Source organism: Hetaerina americana, unplaced genomic scaffold, assembly GCF_022747635.1.
Source record: "Hetaerina americana unplaced genomic scaffold, ioHetAmer1.1.p SCAF_3, whole genome shotgun sequence".
NCBI classification, from domain to species: domain Eukaryota; kingdom Metazoa; phylum Arthropoda; class Insecta; order Odonata; family Calopterygidae; genus Hetaerina; species Hetaerina americana.
This window is the reverse complement of record NW_027286874.1, coordinates 62,115,996-62,141,607: the sequence shown is the minus strand read 5'-3', so window position 1 is coordinate 62,141,607 and position 25,612 is coordinate 62,115,996. Positions and strand designations below refer to the sequence as shown.

The 25,612-nt window shown below is 39.5% G+C and overlaps 1 protein-coding gene across 1 annotated transcript in view; it reads left to right on the top strand.

Moving 5' to 3' along the window:
- Window positions 1-243: 243 nt before the first annotated feature.
- The window catches only part of Mcr (macroglobulin complement-related), a 559,952-nt gene continuing 534,583 nt past the window's right edge, over window positions 244-25,612 (top strand). Inside the window, exon 1 of the mRNA XM_071587287.1 lies at window positions 244-468. The gene's annotated coding sequence lies outside the window, so the exon portion shown is untranslated. The remainder of the gene's footprint in view (window positions 469-25,612) is intronic.

Sequence of the window (25,612 nt, the reverse complement as noted above, 5' to 3'; positions counted from 1 at the left end):
AAGTACTGAGGCGTGTTTTTGTCCTAAAATGGAACGTATTATTATAAATATTTTTTATTTCATCAAAATATCTGTTCGAATTACCCGCGCCAGCTCTGTACTTAACTTAGTTAAGAATTCCTTCCATAGGTGGCAGTATCTATACGCGGAGACGCGTGCGCAAGGATTCAAAAGTTGGGACTGGGAAAAAAAAGGAATCTGCCGCGCCAGTCCGTCAATGGCCACCGTAGTGTGTGTGTACGTGTGAGCGTGTGTTCTTTTGAGACCGGAGGTTTTCACAGTAGTGAATCGGAGAAGGGGTTAACAGGGTCAGAAGCATATGCAGTGTATTGTGATTGTGTGTTTGTTTGGAGCAGAACCGTATCTCATTTGTGCACCTTTGATTTAGAAGAGATTTCACCTGGCGGGAGTCAACCGCTGAACTTGCGGGTGCGGGAGGAAAGGGGGTCAGAGGAAGCTGCTACAAAGGTAAGAAGTTTCCTCATGGTTTCCAATGGAAACGCTTTAGGGCGTCGGCCTCTTGAGTCGTTGGGCACGTGTGAAAATTAGAATTGTAAGCTTTAGTACAATATATTATTGTTTTAAAAGTTTTCTCTGTTTGTTGTCCTTGGTGTTAACCGTTAGCAGAAGAGAATGTGATTTACACACAAAACCACCTGCCATGGCTTTTGGGCGTTGTCCCATGATAGGCATTCTTGACGATAGCATTATACAGCTCAGTGTGTACTAATTTCTTAGTTTAAATGAGTTTTCGCCCCGGAACTTTGTTAGTTAGTAAGTTTTGGAGATACCAATACAAGAGACTTGAATGCCTACATAAGAAAGAAACTCGGAACTATTTTCCGTGTGACCGTAAGTTCGTTAGTTTTTCTTTCGATTTAAAACTTAATATTTTATTTTCACGTGAGAGTGCATTTTTATTTGAGTTAATCCGGTGACAAATATATGACTGTTTGTATTAATATAAAATTAGTATGCATAATTTTTGGCGCGAATGTTTTAGAGAGACATTTGCAGACTTGAGTAGGTACTGTAGGAAAGAAATTGTTAATATCTTAAGATTTTTGTTGGAATATAATTAATGAATTGTAATCCATTAGAAACTTTTTATGTAAACAGAGTTCAAATTCATTCGATATTGAGTGTAGTTGTGCCGTTATAAAGTTTTGTAGAAGGTGACATCATCGGATCGTAGATGGATTCAAAATTAGAAATTGCTTGCTTAACAAAGCAACATTCACACCCATGGCGAGGCCTATTGGAAGTCTCCTTGTTCTTGCGGTTTTGAAGATAAATTCAGTGGTCATATTGCTCGGACAATACAGATGATTAGACCAGTACAACGTTTTATAAAAAGTTATTTTGTGCTTGCTATCGTGTTATTTTTATAATTTATACCAATTGGTGGAAAGTTGTGCATTTTGTGTATATTCCATTTCTGTTAAACATAATCGTTAAGTGATAAAATGATACTTCAGGACCGTTGAATGTCGATTATCTAGTTGTATGTACTTATCCGTTTTATTGACGAGAAAATTACAGCATGTGGTCAACGGTGGCAGTAGATAACAGGACTTACTTTTCTGGTTGTGTTGCAGTTAAGGGTTGAAATATCGCAAAATATAGTCAATTTTAATTGTAGAGTGGACAAGGGGTGACTTCTTCCTTTAATATTTGTGCCCACCTGACAAAACGTCTGCTGTAGGTACACACTATTGTAGCACATACCAGTCCCAGAAAATCACTCGATTTTAAGAAATATGATATATTAACCCCGTGTAATTGAACTGTGAAGGCCCCTCAGATATTTACTGGCCCTGTGAATAACTTACTTTCATAATGGTACTATAGTTTTTTTAGATGATAACTTATCCTGCAGAATGATATTGTATGGTAATGAAAATGTGTTGTCAATAGTTAATAACACATTTTATATTTGAAAAAAAATAAAAATAGGCAATTCTAACTAGTCCTTTTGATAGTTATAATCCCTAGTGAAGCAGGCGTCATCATAAATGTTTATTTCAAATTATGAAAGAATGGAGATTTTTCTTGTGTCCGTGTGCTCATATGAATATGTTGCTTAATTTTGTTGGAGGCATAAGGTGTTAGAATTAGCAAATACATTTTCTATTTATTCCGTTTATATAAATTGATCTGTGGCATTCTGTATCTCTCTAGTTATGTATTATCAGTACGAGAGCTGTGCGTCTTAACTGTCTAATCCCGGCATTCTGTTGATAAATGATGATGATGTTATTGACAAATATTATTCTACATATCTGAGGCAGCGGGTCGCGGTAGTCCAGGGGGTAGAGCGTTGGACTGCTGACCGGAGGGTTCCGGGTTCGATTCCCGACCGAGTTCACACGCCGTATAGGGCTTAGTGTTTTTTTACATCCAAGACACATGCACTGATGCTAATGTACCTTCCCTGAAAGGGGTACTCTAAGTGCCCCGTTGATTATACTCGAACTCTAGTTGATTTTGAATTAACAGTTCGAGAAATGGATTAGACCGAAAGGAAATTACTTGAATTATTCCGCAGAGGAGTGGTGTTATTACGAAGCAGTTAATGCAGCGTACAAATACTTTACGAACGAGGAAATCATGTAGCTATTTCAGCATTAAGTGATACGAGTGCGCAATTGTTTTCAAACAGTTAAATCGAATGCACAAATCCTCCGTAGTGTATTTCATATTTGATTATTTTATGTAATCGGTTAAAATATTTTCAGAGATAGTACCCACTCGATAAGTCCTTTTGCTCAAGTGATAATTCGTGTGAATAGATTGAATACCATATTTGGAAATTATCCATATTGCAAAGGCAATTTGGTGCAGTAATGTCTTTTTAAGTTGAAAACCAGGAATTTTTTCATATGGAGAGTGGAAGCTCATCAAGAAAGTTTTTGTCGCAAAATGTAGTCTATGCTTAACTGATTAATGTAAATGAATTATCGTTTTCCATGTATTGGCTGTCACAAGGCGACTCCACTGATAATCGTACCTGTACTTCTTATGAATTATTTTGGATATGATTTCTGATGATATTTATTCGTTCTCGTGAAATACGCTGATGTGTGTACGCAACAACTAGCATTGCCCAAATTCAAAAGAGTGAAGTATTATCGTGTGTCCACGATTTTGGAACTATTTACGGCCATGTATGTATAAAGTTTTATGTAACGTAAATTGATTTTGAATAGGAGATCACGATATTGTAATGCTTAACCTAATGCTAAAGCTGCAGATAATTAAGTCGCTTATTCTCGTTTGGATTTCCACGAAATACACGCGTGTATAGGACGCTAGAAAGGGACCCCTTCCCTTTTAGGCCATCTCGAATTGAAAACTCGGGAAACGGTGAGTGCCTCGGTAGGGGTCAAGACTCAGTTCGTTTTGTGTGTTGGTTCTTGATTGATGTTGCCTGTGACAAAAGACTAATGAAAATTTATTTTTAAAACACCTGCAGCTTCTGTCGATCACAACCCCCCCGATTTCACGTGCCAACCCCCGGCCCCAATCCGTTAGGGTATCACGCTTGGTATAACGTCTAGCAGCGGGACAAGTTTCGTGCCGAGAGACCCTACAGGAAGGATTTATTGTTTCCCCGTGCTTATTCTCAAGACTTGCCCAAATGTTATTTTTCAGTTCGAGAAGAGATTTTGTCGAGGTTCTTACGGAAGCCTCACTATTGGCAGTTCGGTGACTGCCTTCTGTGTATTTACGCATTTTCCAATAAAAAGAAAGCCGTTGATTTCCCGAGGTTACTTTTTTATGCTTTTCTTCGACACGGAAGTTCGCACATTTTTGAAACCCATAGCACGAGCTGCTACACCCATAGGCGAGTCGGCGACCGCATCCCGAACTTACCACCAGCGACCCAGTAATTTATGCATTTTCGTCTGCGAACCTCTAATGAAAAGGTAAAATTTTAATATTCTATTTTCCTTTGAGATTAATACGATAATTTCGTTTTCGAAGAAGAATTATTACCAAGGTTACAAAACAATTTGCAGCCGCTAAGCTTTTGCGCGTCAATGAGAATTAGAGCTTTCCATTGCCTTTATCAATGCAAACTGTGATCTCCTGTGATTTCTGAAAATTTTTGTGCCTGGCACACATTAAGTTATCTTTAATTTGACTCAACGCGAAAACTTAGCTTATGGAGATAGAGGCTAAAGGATTAAGTGCGACAATGCAGTGGAATAGTCAGCATATTATAATAATGGATTATTATATTAATATAATTATCAATTCTTTCATTATCAAATGATGAGATTCAGCAATGAAATTGCTCGTTTCATGTTCAAGTACAAGGTCAATAGTCAAACTGCGTGAAAAGTTTCACTATCCTCAAGATAATTAGTTGCTGTAATTTTTTCATACCCACCATTGAGATTAAAACGCCCATTTTTCATTATTCTCTATAATGGGCACATTAATTCCAATGTTGAGCCCCGACATTTGTTTCTTATGATTGTACTTTGGTAAATCAACCATGCGAATTTTACGTCGTGTTTGGATTGAAAAGGATTACAATGGTTAGTGCATTTTCATCGTGACGCAGGAGGTTCAACCCACGGTTTGACGTCGTTCTTGAACTTGATCTAGAAACACTGCTTAGGGTCACTGCATTGGGTCGATTTCTGTGTTGAAAGGCGGTCAATACGGCGACCTTGCGAAAGAAATGCTGGCCCACTCGGAGTTAGTGTTCTTCAAACTGATACCAAGTTATTTAAAATGATAATTCTAAATCGTAGAATCGTCCTATCCGAAGTAAACATTTGTGGTGTTTTTTTCGAAAATTCGATTTTCCAAATTGTATGTTTCTGGCTTCTACATTGTATTTCTCCATTTAACCTTAGTTAGTTTGCTAGCCGTATGTACCTGTACTCAAGCTAATTGGCTCACATGAGCCAAGTTATTTGATAAAGAATTTTGTCCCGGATTGATGAATTTTATTCTAAGCAGTCCTTTACGAGTTTTCAATTACCATTTAGAAGCATTCAATTTGAACTACTTGAGTAAGCATTTAAATCATAATCACCCTCGTGTTTGCAACCACTTGGCAATGATCCAATATTCTAGATGTATGTGGAAATAATTTATGAAAATCGAGAAATTTTTGGAAAGGGTTATTTTACTTTTTGAGTAAAAATTGCGTGTACTTGTCCTTTGTGTAATTTTTTGAGTGACTCAATGTGCAGTCTTTTGAGGATGATTATTCAATAGATAATAAGCTTTTCATGGCGGAATGTACTAGTATAAGTTACTTTAGATAATATATCGACAGTTTTCCCTTTTGTGTTAATAATTTCGAATGCTAGAATTACCTGCATCCTCGTACTTCTTGACTTTGAATAAATAATCTTTAGAAGAGCTTCATGAAAGCTTCACTTTTATGAATATTATCGCTGTTATTTTAAGTTTTCGGGTCATATTTTTCCCATTTATTCCCAGTTATTTTTCGAAATTGAGCAGTAAACGCCTCCTATTCCGTAGACTGAGGGGAAGGCTCCTATTTCGTCGCTTGGAGAAATTATGTAATCTTCTCTCATTGATTTTTTTCAGCTACTATAAAATGGCATTAGCTTCAAGTTTTCTGTCGCATTCCATCATTCGAGTCTCACTTGGTACGCGTTGGGGCAAGAATTTCAACGAGTTGTGCTTAGTTATACGTAAAACATGACAAATAGAACTAAATTAAAATCAGACGGAAGTATTACTGGAGGATTTCGAGTATCAGCTACAGCTAACGAAGATTTAAGGTTGCCGCCAATTTTTTTAGCTCTGGTTGGCGGGCTAAAAATGCTTTGCAAATGAATGCACTCTAATCCTGGGACGCGAGGTTGAAAAGGGTGTTCCCTTCTGACCCCTGTGCACGAGAATGTGGAAAACACGAGGCAAGCCCACGAGGTGTCTTTCTTTTCATGTTTCACTCCATAATTAGTCTTCTATTTTATTTAAATTATCCATGGTTTAAAATTATTTCCAAATGAGTATTTGATGGTACGTAATAGACTGCGTATCCTGTGTTAGCTTACGTAGTCACTCTTTCATCTCGCTTGCTCTATTTATCGCTTTAATAATTTTTATCATTGTAAACAAATACATACGTGTTATATTGGAGCTACCAGCTCAAAGTTAACTGGAGTCAATTTATTTTTCACTGGCTTCTACGCCTGAAATGACAGTTTCAATCAATTTCAAACTTAAATTATAGCCCGTATTAATTATTCTAATATAGTATGGAAGTACAAAAATCAGAAACATGGCCTGTACGCTACCGGATAAGAAAAATCAGTTTACGTGTGCATTAAGTATTTATTTTCCTTTCGTGATGTCACTCCTTAGCTTGAAAGGAAAGTTGATAAAACTGTGATAGGGAAACTAGCCGCTGCCTGTCTGAAGCTGGCGGAAGACGTCCTCTATATCTCTAAAATTTCTTAGAAAACTGGACGATTTTAATTTGGGCTGCTTTGGAAGTGCCTCCACAATGTAACTCTCTACCTCGTCTCCGAATCATCGTGGAATGTCCCTTGGCAGGTGGTGACAATGCAAAAAAGTTCCCCGATTGGTTGTCCCCATCATCCGTCTCAGTATCTAAACATTTATTCAGCTCAGCACCTGTGCCACGCGGGGATCCCTCGGCACAGTTGTATCAGGACAACTTGGCTCAAGCGTATGGGATTTTTTTGTCGCCTCCTTGTTTGTCGTGTTTCCTCCGAAAACATAGTCACCTCAGGCAGAATGGGCTCGGCGAGGGAGGGGAGATTAGGTGTTTACGAGTCGTGAGGGAGAGGGAGAAGGGTTCGAGACCGCTGTGTCCCCCCCGCACGCGATTCGGGGGAGAGTAGGTGGATGAGGAGGACTCGTGGGACAGGGGCGAGGGGGTGCGTGCATATTGGGACTGGGGTGACGGCGTGGGAGGGGCAGGGAGCACCTCGGGCGTGGATTTGATCTGTTTAGGGAGTCGTCGGGTATAAGAGAGAGGTAGGAATGCGTTCCTCGGTCGGTAACCGTTCGGCATTCGGGCGAGATACACTCGAGCGGACGGGCGGGCGGTGTGACTGTTTCCGCCACTACTCCCCGGCATCGCAAACGCCTCAAAGGTACCTGATGTAGAGAAGTCAATGGTGGGTGGGCGGAGGGACGTTTGGGATCATGTGCCGTTTGTTACTTGCTTGAGTCCTTTGACTCTCACTCGGTGCGTAACACTCGGATTTAGGTGTGTCATTTCGCGTTGAGTGCAGGCGTGGTTGGTGGGGAAGCGGAATGCGTTGTCGAATAAGCGCCGGAGCGTTGGGCCTCGGGTCGAGGAAATAGATGTCACTCGGTAGAGGTAGGAGACGTGACCCGCTGACGAGATGTTTCAAGCGTGGAATTGCTGTCGACTCGGGATTGGTTCCAAGGGCCAAAGGATTCTACCTGTCACTGTTAATTCCCATATTCGTATATTTACAAAATATCAGTGCTAATACTTATTCCACCGGATAACGCCAATGTCAAACAAAGAACTGAATGCTACTTGAATGATTACTTTTATTAAAATGGACAATATGGAAATTAATATTGCGAAATTAAAAATTTTAGAGAGGTTACTCTGCCTTGAGTGATTTTGTGCTTCTTTAACGTTCCCGTTCCTAACTTAAATAACAAAATATACAAATTTCTCCAGTTTAAATATTCTGCATGTGACGTAGGTTTAGATACATATATATTTCATTGTTATCAGGTCCTTCCCGAATGATGGTTGTTTATTACGCACGAAATGGCCCGGTGACAGCCGAAAATTCGGATCTAGATTTTGCAGTTATTGGAAGAGCTATGCACTTTTCCCTTATGTTAGTGATCCAGGTCGTGGCTATATATATATATATATATATATATATATATATATATATATATATATATATATATATATATATATACTAGCTGAATACCCGGCTTTGCACGGGTTAGGGAGAAACAATAATATAAATATACTACATAAATAAAAACAACAAATTATAAAGTACAATAATACACTTCTTCATACAAATTTAAGAATCTTTTTTATTTAACACCTGCTTATAAACTACATTTTTTGTTTCATATCCAGGAGAAAGAATATATAAATTTTTAGGCGAACCTACTCTGGAGCAAGCAACATAAAGTTGCCCGTGGCTAAAATATGGCGATCTTAGATCAACACCACAAAACTTTAAAGACTGTCCCTGTGATTTATTAATGGTAATTGAAAAAGCTAGCCGGACTGGAAACTGTAATCTTTTAAAGTTGAAGGGAAGATCAGTTGGGATTAGAGGTATCCGTGGAATAAAAATTATTTCACCTTTTCCTTTTCCACTTAAAATGACTGCCTGGATTATATTTTTCATTAATTTTGTCACACACAATCGTGTCCCATTGCAGAGTTTTGGTGGATCTAAATTTCGCAATAAAATGATTGGAGATCCTACTTTAAGTATAAGGCGATGTTGTGGCAATCCAGCTGGATCAAGTGAATTTAGGAATTCCGTTGGATAATTGACGGCTTCGTCAGCATCCACTACGGTATCAACCGATTTATATTCAATCACGTCTCATGGCAGCATGGCTAGTATCTCCTTGTTAATTTCATTAACATCATCGTTCTTAGGAGCAAGAATGACTCTTTCTCGGAACCATTCTAAATTTTTATAATTTTGATTAACGTTAGGATAGACTGCTTGTATCATATCGCGGACAGTTTTCACCGATACACATAAATCTGATGACAATTTTATCATACCAGATGCTTCAATAACTAATCTATCTTCTCCAATCTCCAAAGGTTTATTTGCAAATTTTTGAGCATTCCCATCTCTTAAGAGGATTCGCATGTTTTGTTTAAGGCTAATTTCTTGGACATGATTCCATAGAACAGAATGTTTTAAACAGGCATAAATTTCATCGGCTGGAGTCGATTTTGGAATGACAGGCTGAGTTTGACGGAAGTCTCCACACAGGAGTACCAGAGCTCCTCCCATTAAACTGCAGTTTCCTCTAAGATCTTGAAGTGTTGCGTTGAGGGCCTCAAGAGATTTTTTATGAGCCATCGTACACTTTTCGCATACTATCAATTTACATTCTATAAGAACTTGTGCCTGGCCGCTTGTTTTATTTATATGACATGTGGGATTTTCTTGTCGGGAAATATTAAGAGGCAACTTAAGGGCAGAGTGGGCTATTCTTCCTCCTTCCATTAATGTCGCTGCAATACCTGAAGATGCAACGGCTAGAGCACTTTCTCCATGAACCCTGATTTCTGCGAGAACTAAATTAATTAAAAATGTTTTTCCGTGCCACCAGCAGCATCAAGAAAAATGATACCTCCTTCTTGTTTATCTACTTGATCCATTATTGTTTCGTACGCGAATTTCTGATCTTCATTAAGAAGTGGCTTTTTATCCGCGATGTATGCTTCTAAGTCTAAGACATTGTAGCTAGTTTCACGTATATAATCTGGATGAAATACACCCTGTTGATCTTGTACAGGTGCAAAAAGACTGAGTTCCACTAAAGTCTTGTTAACCATGGTGATACACTTTTCCTCCGAAATAATCAAAGTTTTATTAAAAATGTCGGAGTTAAACGTAATATCAAATGTAGGATTTTCACTTCGAACTTTAGCCAGTATATCCCCACTCATTGATTCTTTATATTTTTCCCATAATGTTTTTGGGTTAGATGGATAACAGGAGGTTATTATGATGGCAAACAAAATTCGGATTTGTCCTGGAAGAGAAATCAAACTGGCCTCTCGCAATGAGTCATCCCAGTGTTGATCTCCTTCTAGCAACCCTAAATTCTGGCAAGCTTCTCTCAGTGTCTCACATATTTCTCCGTTTACCGTTCTTAATTCTGCAAATGAGCGAGGTCCTCTAATGGTATGTAGAAGCATTCTTAAAAAATAACATTCGGCGTTGTTAGGATGGACTGTGTAGACTCGGCCCAATGCGTCACATGAATAAATATTATTCTCAGGATCAAAGTTGCCCATTTTTCTTCTACAAAAGACTTTCCTTGATGTATTCCACGTATAATATCTCGGAAATTCTGAATACAATAGTGTTCTTGCAAAAGTATCCTGCTGGCATAGTTGGAAAAATGCTGTTTCTATGACAGCAAAAAAGTAAACAAATTACATACATACAAACAAACACTCTCCTTTATATATATATATATATATATATATATATATATATATATATATATATATATTTATATATATAAAGGAGAGTGTTTGTTTGTATGTATGTAATTTGTTTACTTTTTTGATGTCATAGAAACAGCATTTTTCCAACTATGCCAGCTATATATATATATATATACATATATATATATATATGCTATATATATATAGCATATATATATATATGTATATATATACATATATATATGTATATATATACATATATATATTTAATATATATACATATATATATATATATATATATATATATATATATATATATATACATATATATATATATATATATATATATATATATATATATATATATATATATATATATATATATATTGGTTTACTTAAAAGTGGATCGAAGTGAATCGGCGAGTGCCTTTATCTAATGATACTTTGGAATTGTGTTTAGATATAATACCTCTTATAATTGCATTCCTGGAAACAAAGAATAATTTTCGAGGAAGTAATCATTCCAGGAAGGACTCACCGGTTTTACTGTTTCTTGGAACATATTTGTCCCTAAAGAATGGCGCGAGCAAAGATGATTCCCCGTTGATGCGTTTTGTGTTGGTAATCATATGTTTCAAATGTTTAGGATTAGTTGGAACATGCAATCAACACGTTTACCATTTACGTCGTGTCAACCGTGAGTTTTTGGAATTGGAAGACATTTTATTACCAAATATTTGCAACTTTCCAGTGGTTTGCGAATCTATTTCCGACCAGGTTTTTATCTGCTTCATCATCACCATGCACAGAATGTTTATTTCCCAGTGAAAAGTTTTAATGACAGGCTTTTGAATGTCTGTCAAAAGTTGGAACCTGATACCGTTACTTTAAAATAAAAGTGTACATAAGACGGCTATCGTGCTCATTCAGCACCTGAAGGTAATGTAATATATGGTTTGTGTTATACGGGTCGTCAAATCGTTTCATTAATGGAAAATTACATTCCTTTGGTCATTAATACGTTTACCATTTTAACATATTGCTGAATAGACTCTTTTCGCTCGTGAAATATTTAAAAAAATATTTCCTAAGTTCTAAGCCGGCAAAGTGGTTGTTTTCACTCAATACTTCTACGGAGAGCCTTTCCACAGTGTCCCGCAGATTATTTCTTGGGACAATCGAGGCCCTTGATGCTATGCGACAATAATTAGGGTAAACTTTTGAGAGTAACTCCTTTGGAATAAACTTATTACATGAAATCGTTTTTAAATTCATTTTTTTGCAGTTCAATTATAACATCATGACCATTGTTTTGCAGCGGGAGGAATTTCCGTGTAGGACCTCATGAAATTCTGAGAATCCCTGTCTTAGGGTATGCATAGTCGATCTAACGGCGCCAGCTTCACAATACGTTATTTGAGGTACATAGAATTGGATGGGGAAATGCTAGAGGTCTAATCGCTGGTAGAGCTCCAGTCGTCATTTCCGCTTTTCGGTTCACAATTTCACGACCGCCATCCGATCGTTCCGCGTAAGGCTTTCGTGTTAAATTAAAATTCCCGTAATTAGCTATCCCGCATTCCGTTTGTCCGTTCCATTTATGAAATAAGCTTCTTGTATTCACAAGGGTCGACTGGTTTCATTTTTCACCACGGATCCGCAGCATTAATATACAAAGGAGCACAGAAGCACGTCGTTTCCTCCTGTGCCTGCCGCCCACTCCCATCTCTCGTCGCTTGAATTTCACGAGAAATAATGCTGCTGCTGCTGTTTTATCATTAGTGCAATCCGGAGAGCTTAAGCTAGATAAAAATGGGCTCTCTGTAGTGCTTTGAATTTCCATTTCGGCTCCAGGAAAGGCGGATCGTCCCCGACTACTTCTCGCTCATCCTCTTCTCTCTCCTCCCCCCCCCCCCCCCCCAAGAAGCGTCTGATGGGGGGCGGAGGGGGAATGCGAATGTACGCGTGTTCTCTTTAGTGCTTTCGTGAAAGGATTCCTTCGTCAGATCAGTCCATGGAGGGAGGTATTTGGGTGAGTGCGTAAAGTACAGGAGGTGATGACTAGGGAGTATATCTCCTCCGCCCGTCTCTTTTCTTCCCGGCCACATCGAAAGAGATTTCCTCCTAAGCTTCTCGTCGGCCGTGCAAATCTGCTAAATGTTTTCTTCCCACAGAACAAGCCCCCCCCTCCCTCTCCAGTTTACTCTGTCTATAATCGCCTCTCACATTCCACCGCTTCCCTTGCGTCGGAAGGCTTGAAGGGCGTCTTTGTAGTGCACGTAGTTGGCTCATCGCGCGAAAATAGACGAAAAACATTTTCGGTCCATTTGTGCTCTCTATGTCAGCCCCTTGTTGAGTGTGTGGTATCTCATGGTTTCTCCTTTTCCGTTATCGCGTCAGTTTGTTTTTGTGTGCCATGATGTTCTCTTTTCCGCAATCTCTAGTAAGGATACTTTGGTAAATGGCGTACTGGTCTTTTAACCCATTAGGACTCGGATAATTAATGTTATCAAAATAGTGGTTCCTTTCAATCGAGTAATGTTCGCTTCCATAAAACAAAGAAAAATATACGAGTACCTTTATAGAAGTAGCTATTACCAATATTGGTCATTTTTATTTTTTCGACACAATTGTTTGGAAGCCAGCACTGCATCAACGAATAATTTTATGGACCCCATATAGTATAGTACTTTATTATATAAAGTGGTCACCAAACGTTATGTGCTAAGTATTGGGGCATAGGAAACTGTAAGGAACGCCGATTTACCTTTAATTTCTACTCTTATTTTTTTAAATTTGTAATTTCGATGAAAAATATTGTGCTGAATTTTTACTTCGTTGGATTGATTCGTCTGTAATTTAGTCGTAGTCATTTTTGAAGCATAAATCATGCCTTTCCTGAAATCCGATTACAACTCCCTATCCGCAATACGGTCTCTTCCATGAGTGCGAGCCCATATGCGTCCATGTAAGTAGCAGTTCCGTTTGGATGGGCGCGCCACAACTCCGGAAATCCGCCCTTCTTTGTGTCTCCTGCCGTATATTTTGAATTCAGTTCAGTTGACGTTCAGCTCCCCGCTCGTCAAAGTTGAATTTTTTCCGGATTTTCACGAATTCATTTGCGACAAAAGAATAAAAAAAAGGGTCGCAACCTTCGGCCAAATGAATGTGTGTGGAATCGGGGTAAGTGTGTATTCGCCTTCTTAATCGTGGCATTTGTGGATGATGATAGCTTTTACTGCCCCTCCCCCCTGGGGAACGCTTCTCGCTCTCGTCACCGCCCATTTCTTTTTCTCACACTTCTTACCCCCCTCTCCTCACCACTGCTGACTTACTTCCTACCCTCCCTTCCTCCTTTCCGCCTCCCTTTCGACGTCACGCGACGACGCGCGTCCCTCTTTGAGTGGCGTTTGGGGGAGGCGTGCGGCGAGCGAATAAAGAGGGACGCTCTTTAATGTCTACTGCGAACCCTTCTCCCCCCCCCACCCTTCCCTCCCTCGATTGTCCCATTTGCTGCATATTTTTTTTCGTAGACGCCCGAAACCTTTTGAAAAGTTGTCGCATGTGGATCCCATCCCATGTCCCCTTCTCATCCGTGTCCCTCTCTCTCCCCACTCAATTCATGTTATATCGCCCGCGGCGTTAGACCGAATCACAAAGACGGTTTTTGGGCAAGTGAATGTCTCGCTCCTTTGGGACTCGCTATTCCCGTCACATCCCTTCGACCTTAAGCTCCCTCAGTCCCACGTCCGCGAGCATGCCACCAAATTATGACCCCCTGAGTCACCAAAAATAAGATGTTCACCAGTCGATTTGGTGCGTCGTAATGGAAATATTTGTTGGATTTAATTTCTTCCAAGCTTACCTAACTGTCCCATACTGACAACTCTTCCGGAGCGTGCGTCTGTATATGCCTTTTTTCATCCCTCAGTGCGGAAGATGATGGTTGTCACAGAAATATTCAAAGCTGTGTATGAGTGTCATTTTACTGAATGAAATACTTATTCTGATCTCATTCTCCTATCATTCATTAAAAACTTCATTACAGGTGAACATGAGCATTCGTTAGTGTTAGATACCTGAAAAACATGGCAAATTAAAAGCCAGTTTCTTTTTATGAACCAAGTGTGTTACTTTTTACGTATCATGTCTTTTGAAATTGTGGCTCTGTATTAACCAAGGTTTGATATTCTCTCGAAGAAACCTGGCGTACTCTAATATTGATTGGTGACACGGAACCTACGTGTCACTAAATGTAATATACATAATGCATTCATTGCCGTCGTTTTTAATTATCACGGTTTCGGTTCCTCACATTTGTTTATGTTAATTATGACGTATGTTAATTATGGGGGATCAATTAGGGGAAATAATATGTTGCGATGCGTATATTGGCAACGCCAATAATCGTGCTTCGATCCTGGCGATCACACGTTCGAAATAGATTCTCTTAACACTGGGCCAAGGCGTTGTAGGAAAGAGATCCCTTTGATTTACTGTGTTCCGAGTTCGAAGAATATTTATAATTCTTGGGGCGAAATCGATTTCTTTTGAGGAGGGTCGTTGTGGTTTATGAACTGGAGCTTTGAGTGAAGGCAGACTTGGACGCGTGGCGGTAGGAGAGACTGTTCAGCCCGAGGCCAATGCCCCACAGTTGGCCGTGTTGTGGCTCTCTAAGGCGCACTATCCATCCAGCGAACTTTGAATGCTTCGTCCCTGACGTGCGTAAATGGGCACGGTTGGTAGAGATAGGCGTCAGAGAGAGTCAGACGACAGCTCTCAGGAAAATCCCGTAGGCCAATCGTGAAAGTTAAAGGGAATTTTTACATGGTGCGTTCTTTCTTACTCACCCCTTCCGGGACGAGGGCGGCATCATTATTTCCACCTAATCCATGTAGTTCGTTTAATTGCCTCCGGTTATGCTGTTTCCGACCGAAGATTAATTTCCGTCGTGTGAAGTTATGTGATTGTAGTCTGGCACAATAATAATGTTAATAATAATAATATTATTTTTTCTACTGTCACCTTTAAAGATTAACTTGTGTTTTTTATGATTGTTATGTAATTTCATTTTTGATATATCTCGGGCGACCTAAACTTCTCGTCATGACCGTACGTCAACGGCAAAATTTTCCAGGAAGCGTGAATTTATACAATGCATATTGCAGAAATATCAGTTACAATCTGTTTAGTCTGAAAACGTGTGCGGAGGGCATTATTTTGTTAACTCTCCTGTGTGTATTAATGCCCGTTTCCCTCGAGCAGTTATCTTATGTTTCGGAATGTCACCTCATTGCGAGTGGGGTGAATTGAAAAGCGGTTGGCAACGTCTCCCACTCTTTGCGAATCAACGTGGATCCCCTTCTGTGAATCGATCGAGATTATCATGAATGGGAATTGATTAGAGAGGAAAAATAAACTCCCTACCTTGCACAGAGTAACATGATGGACGTTCATTCGTCTGTGCTATTTTCATCTCCTATGCTTTCGTGTGGGAACCATGGAATTAAAAGTAGGCGCTTCTGTTTGTAGGAAAAAAGACGTTTGCAGTATCGATTTTCAAAGATGTAACGGCGCTGGAGTAGGAGTTACGTTTGAACTCTGTTGATTTTAAACTGGTGACACAAATTTATTTTATATGAAGGGGATGTTCATGGATGTACTGTTCCAGCATAATGGGATTCCGCAATTCGCGTATGAAATATGAATGGTTTTTAGATGAATCAGTGAAATCGGTGCTGAAACGCGCTTTTACGTACATAATAAACGAAACGGCTTTGATCCAATTATCTCTTTTGACGTCTTGAAAACATTTGGATTTAATTTGTAGAACTTACGCTCGTGTGCATTGAAAGGGTGCGTCGTGCATGAGAAAAATTACTTGCATGCTAGAATTAAGAGTAACGCCTCGTTCTGTAAGAACGGCCAGCCGGATAACCTTCAAGTTAAAGAAAAAAGAAGGAACATTCTTATAGTGTTTATTTTTAAATGAATCACTCTAATGAAAATTTGTTACTCGAAGTTACTCAGTCTGATGCGTTAAGTGAAAGTAAAATAACTTTTGGTGTGATGTGAAAAGAAGCAGGCTAGTATGTTCATTTTACAGGCCTTTTGAAGCGATTATCGATATCACGTTCCAATATATCAACGTCCTTTTGGAATGTTTTCACCCACCATGCCATAGTATATAAGTAGTTATATCACAAAAGTTACCTTTAATTCATAAATAATTAAATCATGGATAATGTTTGGGCATTAGTGAGCCTTGTTCATAGAAGTGCAAATACCTTCCCTAAAGCGATCAAAGTTCCTTGTGGAGCGTATTTATACGGTGAAGAGAATCATAATGGACTTTGGCAGAAATTAAATGAGTGAATTACCGGAAGTCACAATGGCCCTCATGGCGAGGTGCGTGAAAGTTACCCTTAATAACCTTGAAAAATCCCCACGCATAAATTCACAAAAATCTGAAAGAACAAAAATCTTCTAAAAATCCAAAGCTCTTAAAAGAAAAACGCTAAGCGATAATTTAAAGAGAATCCCCATCAGATATGCTTAAATGCTTGAAAAATGCAGGGGAAACTATCGAGTGAACATTCTTTAGAGGGAGAAATTGATGAAATAGTTAATACTGGATGGATAATGTTAATGTTCCACACCACTTTTCCTGCACCCTAAATTCTTGCAGAGCAGCGAAAGAAACATTAACAGAAACCTGCATAAATTAAGGGTCGAAAAAATGTGCCTAAACTACTGAAGGAACTTTCTGAAGATCTCGAACTTTACTAACGCAACAGCGTGTCCCGTAAGTTGTAGACAGAAGGTTAAGTAACTCGCGATTGAAATAAAGACCCGTGCATCACCTCAATATTACGGAAGCCACCAGCCCTACGACCGTGGTTTACCAGGAATATGTAGCACTCGAACAATCATTCTGATTGGGTGAAGCTGAAGCTCCTCCTGAAAGGTCAGAAGTAAGAGTGAGCCACTTAATAGTAGCTGACACTGTTAATTACTGGCTAACGGGGAAGATTGTTGCTCCACTGCGACTTTATTAAGTTCCATTGCTCCAATGACTATTTAAGTTGGTGATGACCGAGCGGATCGTTTGAGCCTTGCTTGCAGCGATTTCAACCGTGAATCCCATTCGTATTACCTATCCATTCTTTCCTTATTTTCTCTAGATAACTGTAAATATATCAGTCCAAGGCTATGATATTACCAGCTCTTGCTATAAAAGCAATACTCAACTATTGGGAACTTGGGCTGCAACTATTAGGAACAACCCATGTCATGGAGATTATACAGTTTCCAAATATGCTGCTGCGCAACAAGTAACTTAAACGCTTCAGTGGGAATGCTATTAGTATAAATTATTGTTTATATTATGCATGTAGTGGATACATAATATGTTGATCTGATGAATGTTGGTTATTGAAAGTTTGGGTCTGACTGAATGAGTACTAAGGCCATATCAGTGAGACATTTATAATTAATTCGAATGAGTAAACGGTGTTCGAGGAGAATGGAAATGAGTTCTCATTGAGCTCAGAGATATTCTAGAATATATTATATTTAATATTTTGAGACTAATGTGCACAGTCCCCCATCTTTCCACCGTATCTTTCGCTACTAAAAAATGCTCATTGTGTACGTGTAGTAAAGGTGTTCCAATTTCAGTAATTTTTCCATGTAAATTGCACTATGTTTAACTATCTATGGGCTTAAAACCCATTGCGTTTCGTGGCCTCTCTCCATCGTGCACGCCTAATGAAATATCTGCTAAATGCTGAATGTCGTGAGAAAAGTCGACATTTTTCATGCTTACCCAAATTCAAAGCCAATTCGCTCATAATTTCGATCAAAGGTTTGCTCAACATTTCCCTTTTGTTCCTAACTATTACATACCATTGACGACTCAACCGAAGGTCATAGTTTTGAATGAAATTAAGCCTCGCAACATTCTGGCTGCGGTATTAGTGTTCATTATTCATTCGGTGTTATCTGTGATACGAAGTGGCTCCAACCTTCGCCCAAACCCTAAAAGCAAATGTTGTTGCCAGTTCGTACATTTCGAAGATGTTATACGGTAAACATTCTCCGAATTAATTCTATAGTTACACGGTCGCGAACGTATGGACTTCAGTTATTCCGTATGAATATCTAATTTCATTGGAAGCAATTCCAGAGTTTGGATTCGAGTCGCTGAATGCAGAGAATTCAATTATCTTCTTCCAAGGATTAGACTAATTAACCTGTTCTAGTTCCCTGCCCATTCTTGGTCCTTTGTTCTCTACCGGCATTTACAGGCACTCAGAGGAAGTTTGCATGACGACAACGTTGCAGGTGATATATTCATATGAACTGTATTAAATTACTTATTCGATCGTGGAGATATTTATTTTAAACTTAAATCATGATTAATTGGCTTTTCATGTCCAATTTGTCCTTTGACCGGACACACTCTTCGTGATTTACCATTTATGACAACTACGAATCATTAAACTTCTAATATTACCTTTCATGCGCAATAACCAAGGGATTAAACCGAGCTCTACTGGGAGACTATGATTCGGTCTCGAGCTTTTCGTGAAAGGGTGTGTAATTTTAGTTGAATTCGGTATGTACTTATTTCTTTCATTAAAAATGCAATCGAGAATCGTCACTTACTCAATTATAGCTGTTCTACTTCGTAATCACTGCCGTAATACCTAGCTGAAATTCCTTCTACGTTGAACTAGATATATATGTATTGAGATCCAATAAATTCGACATAATTAAATTATTTATTTTATTTATTTATCGACTTAATTGGGCGAGGTTGAGACCTATAGTCTCTTCTTCCACCTAACCATTACATTGCATTGAAGTCAATCGCATAAAACCCAGCCCTAGATGGAAGAAAATCCACTTAGGCGGGATTCGAATCCGTGACGCCTGGGCTGACGATGACGTTACCCCGCCGCCACCGGGCCGGCAATTTAATTCATGGAATGACATAAAATCTTATTGAAGTCTTCTTCACATATATCGCTTGTTGGTGGGAATATTCGGGTCCATTCCAATATCCAATTCAGTGAAAATTTATTGCATAATATTTATTTGAAAGTTAGATATTGTTCATTTAAGAGGCCATGGTATAGCCTAACGGGTAGAGAATTCGGCGGCGGAGTCTTGCCAAGTTACAATACGGAAAACTAAAACACGCCACGGTGATAATATCACGTGGGAGTATAAATAGCTAAATATTTAATTCTCAAGCCGTATGTCTGGCCAACACAAGGTTCTTGAAAAAAAGGCTTAGCTTTTTTAAGTAAACCTTTACCTCACAACATATTCTCCTGTTCAATCATTTCCATCGATTCTGGAAATGGTAGATAATTTCCACAAAATTAAGTGACTTCTGAGTCAACATTAGTAAGCACCGTTACCATGGAGTTGAACTGCTCTTGTTAATCGTCGTCATGTAATACGACTAATTTTAATAAAAACGAAACATGCGATATCATCTCAAAGCGTCCTCTGCTTGTGTTTCTCGGTGCTTCTGCGTGAACCGCCCCAGCTTATCAACCAAAACTTTGGTACCGAAACTCCTCAGAAACCTAAAGAGACACTGGGTATCGAACTGGCTTCATACTCGGAGATATGATAATAACTCATGCCCCTGGGGTTCATTCAGTATGTATGTACTATAGGTGAGATCGATCTTCTACTCTGAAAACACCATTAGCGTTGAAAGAGCTTTTGCTTTCCCCGTGATTCTGTTGAGTGATTTTTTTCGATTCTGCCACCGAGTTTGTGTCGCCATTGCTGCCGACATTTCGAAAAGCGACGTCGGCAGTAATGGAGACACTAACCCGGTAGCAGAACCGAGAGGAATTCGCTCAGCCATTAGTGTTCGTTACCGTGGATCTCTATTTTAGTGAGACAAATTAGAAAAACATGTAACCATTACAGTCGGGAAAATATCAGTCTGCCTAGGTTTCTCAACCGCAATGATTGTGATCCAAGTCTCGCGGATAACATGAGAATTCCAGCGTTCAGTTGTACAGTCTCTCTCTCTAATCTTATTTTCCGTTTCTAACGTAGGGTAGTGCGGTTAGATTAATATGCAATGCGCGTTTTCGTAATCACTAGAAGACACCTGGATCTAATTTATGTAAAAGATTTAGTCTGCGATATAAAATTCAATCTTTTGATCTTTCCTCCCTGGTCCTTCTACTCGTAATTATTCAGTCACAACACTTATCATAATGCCATTTCGCTAATACAACTCCTCTTAGCTACACTCGATCTAATTTAGCAATGAAATCAATGTCGTAGGGATGCCATGCACCAGGATCATAGTCCACGTGAGACCTAACTAGTTAAAGGTAACGTTACCCGGGACTTCTTATTTGCTGTTTTTCTCTCTGTTAGGCCACAGATTTCCCCTACGTCTTCCGATTGCCTGCGCAAGTTGTCCTTTCCTCGCTCTCCCCCTCCAAAGGATCGCTGGGATGACTCTCCTTTCGCGGATGACTGTCTCTCGCTCGCTGGCTTGTTCCGTGCTCTTCGCGTGCAGACGTAGAAAGGAAAGGTCGGAATAAGACGCGAGTTGTGCTGCGGAAGCTTGCCGGGCTGGAAGGCATGAGGGGTGGTGTAGGAGACCGGAATGAAGAGGGGGAGTGGAGAGTAGCCTAGATGGGAGCGGCCGGGAGGCAGGTGGCTTCGTGTATGGCAAAGTAGTGGCCGCGTGGAGGGGTTTGCGCTGTGGAGTGGAAGGGGGTTGGACGTCACGTAAGGGCGTTGGAGAATGAGGGCGAGAACTGAGTCGATGAAGGTGAATGCGCAGGGGAGGGGGGTGGAAAAAAAGGGAGAGGGGAAGGCGGCCATTCTGGCGGGAACGACTTCAAACATGTTTACTCTGTGCCCATTCTCGTCCTACCAATACGATATTTATTAATCCCGTGGTTTTAAGTATTTTTGAAAGTAATCTAGAAGTAATTTAAGGCTATTGATCTCCATGGTAGCTATGAACTTCTTTTTGATAGGATGAAATCTTGTCTGACATGGAGTGTAAACCGTTAGAGGTAGGTTTAATAAATTTCGTCTTGTTAAAACTCTTCGTGTATTCGCATCTAATGAAACAGTCAATTTGCTGTTTATCCGATATTAGAGAGTCTATTGCAAATCTCAGTTGAAAGCGCAGTTAATACTGTGATCATTCTGCGATGCCTAGTGGGATGGTGGTCTCTCGATTCCTGGCGCATCATAAAACGTTCCCTTGAATGCCAGGAATGGAGGAATCACAGTAAACCGGAAGGGGATTGATCCAGTGCTCTCTGCAGGTAGGAGTGTGGTTAGAATTTTTGCCTTTAACATGTATTGGCTTCGCTCTCTGTCTAGTCCGTATAGGATAGCCGACATTTGGCATTCCAGAGAGCCTTTTATGTCTTTCGTTGGAAGCACGGGCGTCAAGTTCAAGGGGAATTAGGTGCCGACGTCGATTTTCAAATACATCAATGGCACCAATAAATCGGTATCAGCGCAAAACCCTATTTAAGTCTGCAGAATGCTATTCACCGTCAGCATCGGATTTCCGACTTAATTTCCCTGCTTAGCGTCATCGCGCATCAAAAGCTTTCCCTCGTAGGTGGGGAAGGAAAAGAGGGATAGGAAGTATGACACAAGGTACTCGAAAAGTGTCTGAGGACGATTAGTTTTGCCACTCCCAGTACGCTGCTAAGTCATTTTCCACACTGCTGAATTTTTCACGATTTTCAATGCCATAGTAATTTTTCAAATGTGTGAACTTCGAAATTGGTGGCGATGGCCTCTTCTGCTTCATAGCGCTGTCACGGGCTGCGTAGTGTGAATTTCCTGAGTTATGGACGATTCAAAATGGCCAGTTGGTACTTCGCAGTTTCCTCCTTTTTGGCGTCGTTGTAGCGAAATATTGGGGGGATGGTGGAGTTATTATCCTTATGCGATTATTTAAAAAAAATATAAGTGTGGTTTCAGTCTTTCTCAGCGACTCGAAAGCTTTTTGTCTTAGCCTGCGCTCATAACCTTCGCCGTCGGTGAGTAATCCTCTCGCAGCGTGGCGCAATCGCTCTCCTCGACGCGGCTTTTCCTCAGGTAATCGAGTTGAAATATGTTACGCTGGTTTCACAGTGAGGACAAACAGGAAATCGACTGGTTAGTCTTATCGTTCTCCACCTTCCATGATTACTTCGTTATTCTCTTTAGGCTGCATTCTGTAAATAACTGTGGTTCCGAATTAAAAACAATGAGAGTAATTTTGACATATTTCCGAATGAATTGTTTCGGACCGCGGAAACCTGTGCATCACGTTGGAAATTCATATTTTGCGTAAGTGACTTATCTTTGAAAAATGTCGCAAACGGTGGTTCATCTTACACTTGCCCAGCCGTGAACAAATGGTTAACGTTACTAAATATTCCATAGCATATTTCATGCAGTATATTTTGTTTATGATATAAAAGGAATTGAAGTTTTCAAAGTATATTTCAAAATATTTTTCTCCATACAATGTATTTACTTTATTTGAATACAGGGTGCGGCAACATAACTTCCTTTTAATGCAGCAAAACACCTTTAGCAATGAAATTTATGGTGCCGCACCCTGTATAAAGTAATAAAAATACGAATAAAAATTATTTTTTCCCAATTTGTCAACATTTTGATGATGCTTTGTTCAAATCATGGGTTGTGATGACAGAAATAGTGGATCATTTTTCAGTCAGCGTGGCCACTGGGGAATAACAGGAGAGTCAATCGTTATATTCCAGCGTCGCGAAGTCCAGGGTGCGACAACAGAATTTCCTCTTTTATAGGGCAAAACCCTTTTAAAAAAGGAATTTACGTTGCCGCACCCTGTATAAAACCTTGTGGTTTGACGTATGTGATTTGATTGATTGTGTAGTGTGCGTTCGGGTCGCAGTTACCGTCACAGTTCGTGAAAATTTAAATTTTCAACGATTTCCAACCGAACTGTCCGCAAAGCCACTCCGCAGCTTAACGGTGATTTGCTTTTTGTTTTTTTTAATCCCTAAACAATTAGAAAATGGATTTGAAGAAGTTCATAGCATAGCATATGAATTAATTCTTACCGAGGGTGATGATCTGGAAAATGGATTTTTAGATATCTTCGGTGTGAAATTATATTCCGGCCTTGAACATGTAGAAAATTATTTAAAACTTTCTCGTTATGTTCATGTTGGCAGTATATCATGACTACCAATTCAATTCTCTTTCAGATATAAAGTTGTTTATTCTCACAATTGCGTATTTTCCAGGGACAAAACCTATTACTAGAGTCGCCATCATGGGCAGTTAATTCTAGGATTGGTGGGCGATGAATCTCCCAAAAGTAATCCTTTGGGTCTCCAGAATATGTAGAACTTATCCTTGCTCATAAATATTCCGGCAATAAATTCAAATTTTAATGTATTTAATATATTAATTACTTTTAAATTATATAAGTCAAGAATGGCTTCTCAGGACCTTAATGCGTACGAGATAGTCGACATTGATGTAATTACGGATGGTTCTCCATGAAATATGTATCACCATGTTAAGGTTAATTATATTGAAATAAGGCTTAAAATATACCTTGGGGATAAAGGAATAGCTATTACTCTTCAGTTCCGGTCGGTACTGATTTAACCACCGTTAGTATTACAACAACTGGTACTCTTATTCTGCGGAATATGTATATATGACCATGCTAATGTTAATAATGATTATTATTGCTCTTGGATATGTTTGAAAAGCTCAATATTGATGCCTAAAAGGCAGGTGCTGATAAAATAAGAGCACACGTAGAGATGTCGATTCTGATGTAGCTACTGGTGATGCTGTATGAAATCAAGTATGTTCCTTTGTTTAGGTGAATAATAATAATAATGAAAAATATATTAGCTAGTCTTTGTGCCATAAAAAACAGTAGTCCGTCTGTTATTATTTTTCCGAGTCGGATGTCTCCGATCGATCGTATTTCTTTTTTTAATTTCCAGGCTTCCTCATCTGTAAGTTTCAAATTATTAACAGGGGCACTATGTATTCCACCAAAGATCGGGTACTCTTAATAAACCGTCCCTTATTTCTATGCAAGTTTTCCGATTTCCCCAAAAATTACTTACTACACGATGATAGGAATGGAATTCCGAAAATTCATTTACCGAAGCTATAGTTAAATTCACCCAATGGCAAAAGAGACCTCTTTCATTCCATCCCAGGGGGCGTATCAGGTGGTCTCGGATCTGGCGTTTTTTATGAATGCTTATTTGTTCCGAAGTAATGGGAGTGGCCCACCGCCCTAGGTCTGCCCCCATCCCAGTGGGCATGTAGCGCTTGGATGTGGAAATTAATGAGATGTACTCGGAAACTTCGGATCTCTGGAGTTGTCAGCGGAACCGAGCATAGGAAGAGAAGTCATTTGGCGGTGCGGTATCGAGGGCGCACTGCAGGGAGGACGGCATTAAGTTCACAAGGAAACACTGGAAACATTGTAGTATATCCGCAGGAAGAGAGGCACACGCTATGATAAATTTCGGGGATTCATTTTCAGCACCGTCGCTTGCACAGTCTAAAAATCTTGACGGGTGCATATTAAATAATTACCATTCGGCCTTGTTGAAAAAAAAGCTATTTTTCAGTCATATCTTATGGCCAAGGTTTTACAAAAAATGATGGATAATTCCTACTAATTTGTATTCTTAGGGTTAATCGGTGGTAATGCAAAGCTTTCTGGGATGGTTATGTCAGTAGTTTCTTTGATTATAGTTAGTTCGGAAAGACTTAGACGATAGTACTTAATATTGCTTTATATGGCTGTAGTTAAAGAAAAGGAAAACTTAGCTAAGAATTAATTCTAGTTCGCTCACAATAATTCAGTGGTAATTGTCTAATGGGAGAGGAAAGCTTTTCCATTTTTCTCAGAGTACTCCTGAGTTTTTTTGTGCGTTATTTTTCCACGTCCCGTATGAAGAACTTTACTTTGCGCTCGACAAAAGTTGGCGTTCTGCGTAAAAGATAATGTGTTACTTATAAACTACTATTTTTTTGCGGCCTGGGACCTCGAGCGTTGAAATTCTCGTGAAATGCATTAAATTTCCATTTTGCAGCAGCTGCTTGTCTCGCTATTCGTCACACTAGGGACACTGTTGCTTAAAACTTCTGTGTCGATTACCCCTTCAACGCTCCGTTTGAGCTTCACATCCTCGCGTAGAATTCCGTTTTGAACATTCTTTTTTATTCTAGGGCATCCAACTTCAGCTGACCTACTCGACGCGCCATAAGATGACGATTTTAAAATGCAGTAATATTTAATGGGCCTGCGATGTAATGATACCGACCGGCTAGCGAAGTGTTCCATGGAGATTTGCAACCACTTGACCCAAATCGAGGCAGTTATTAGCGAAA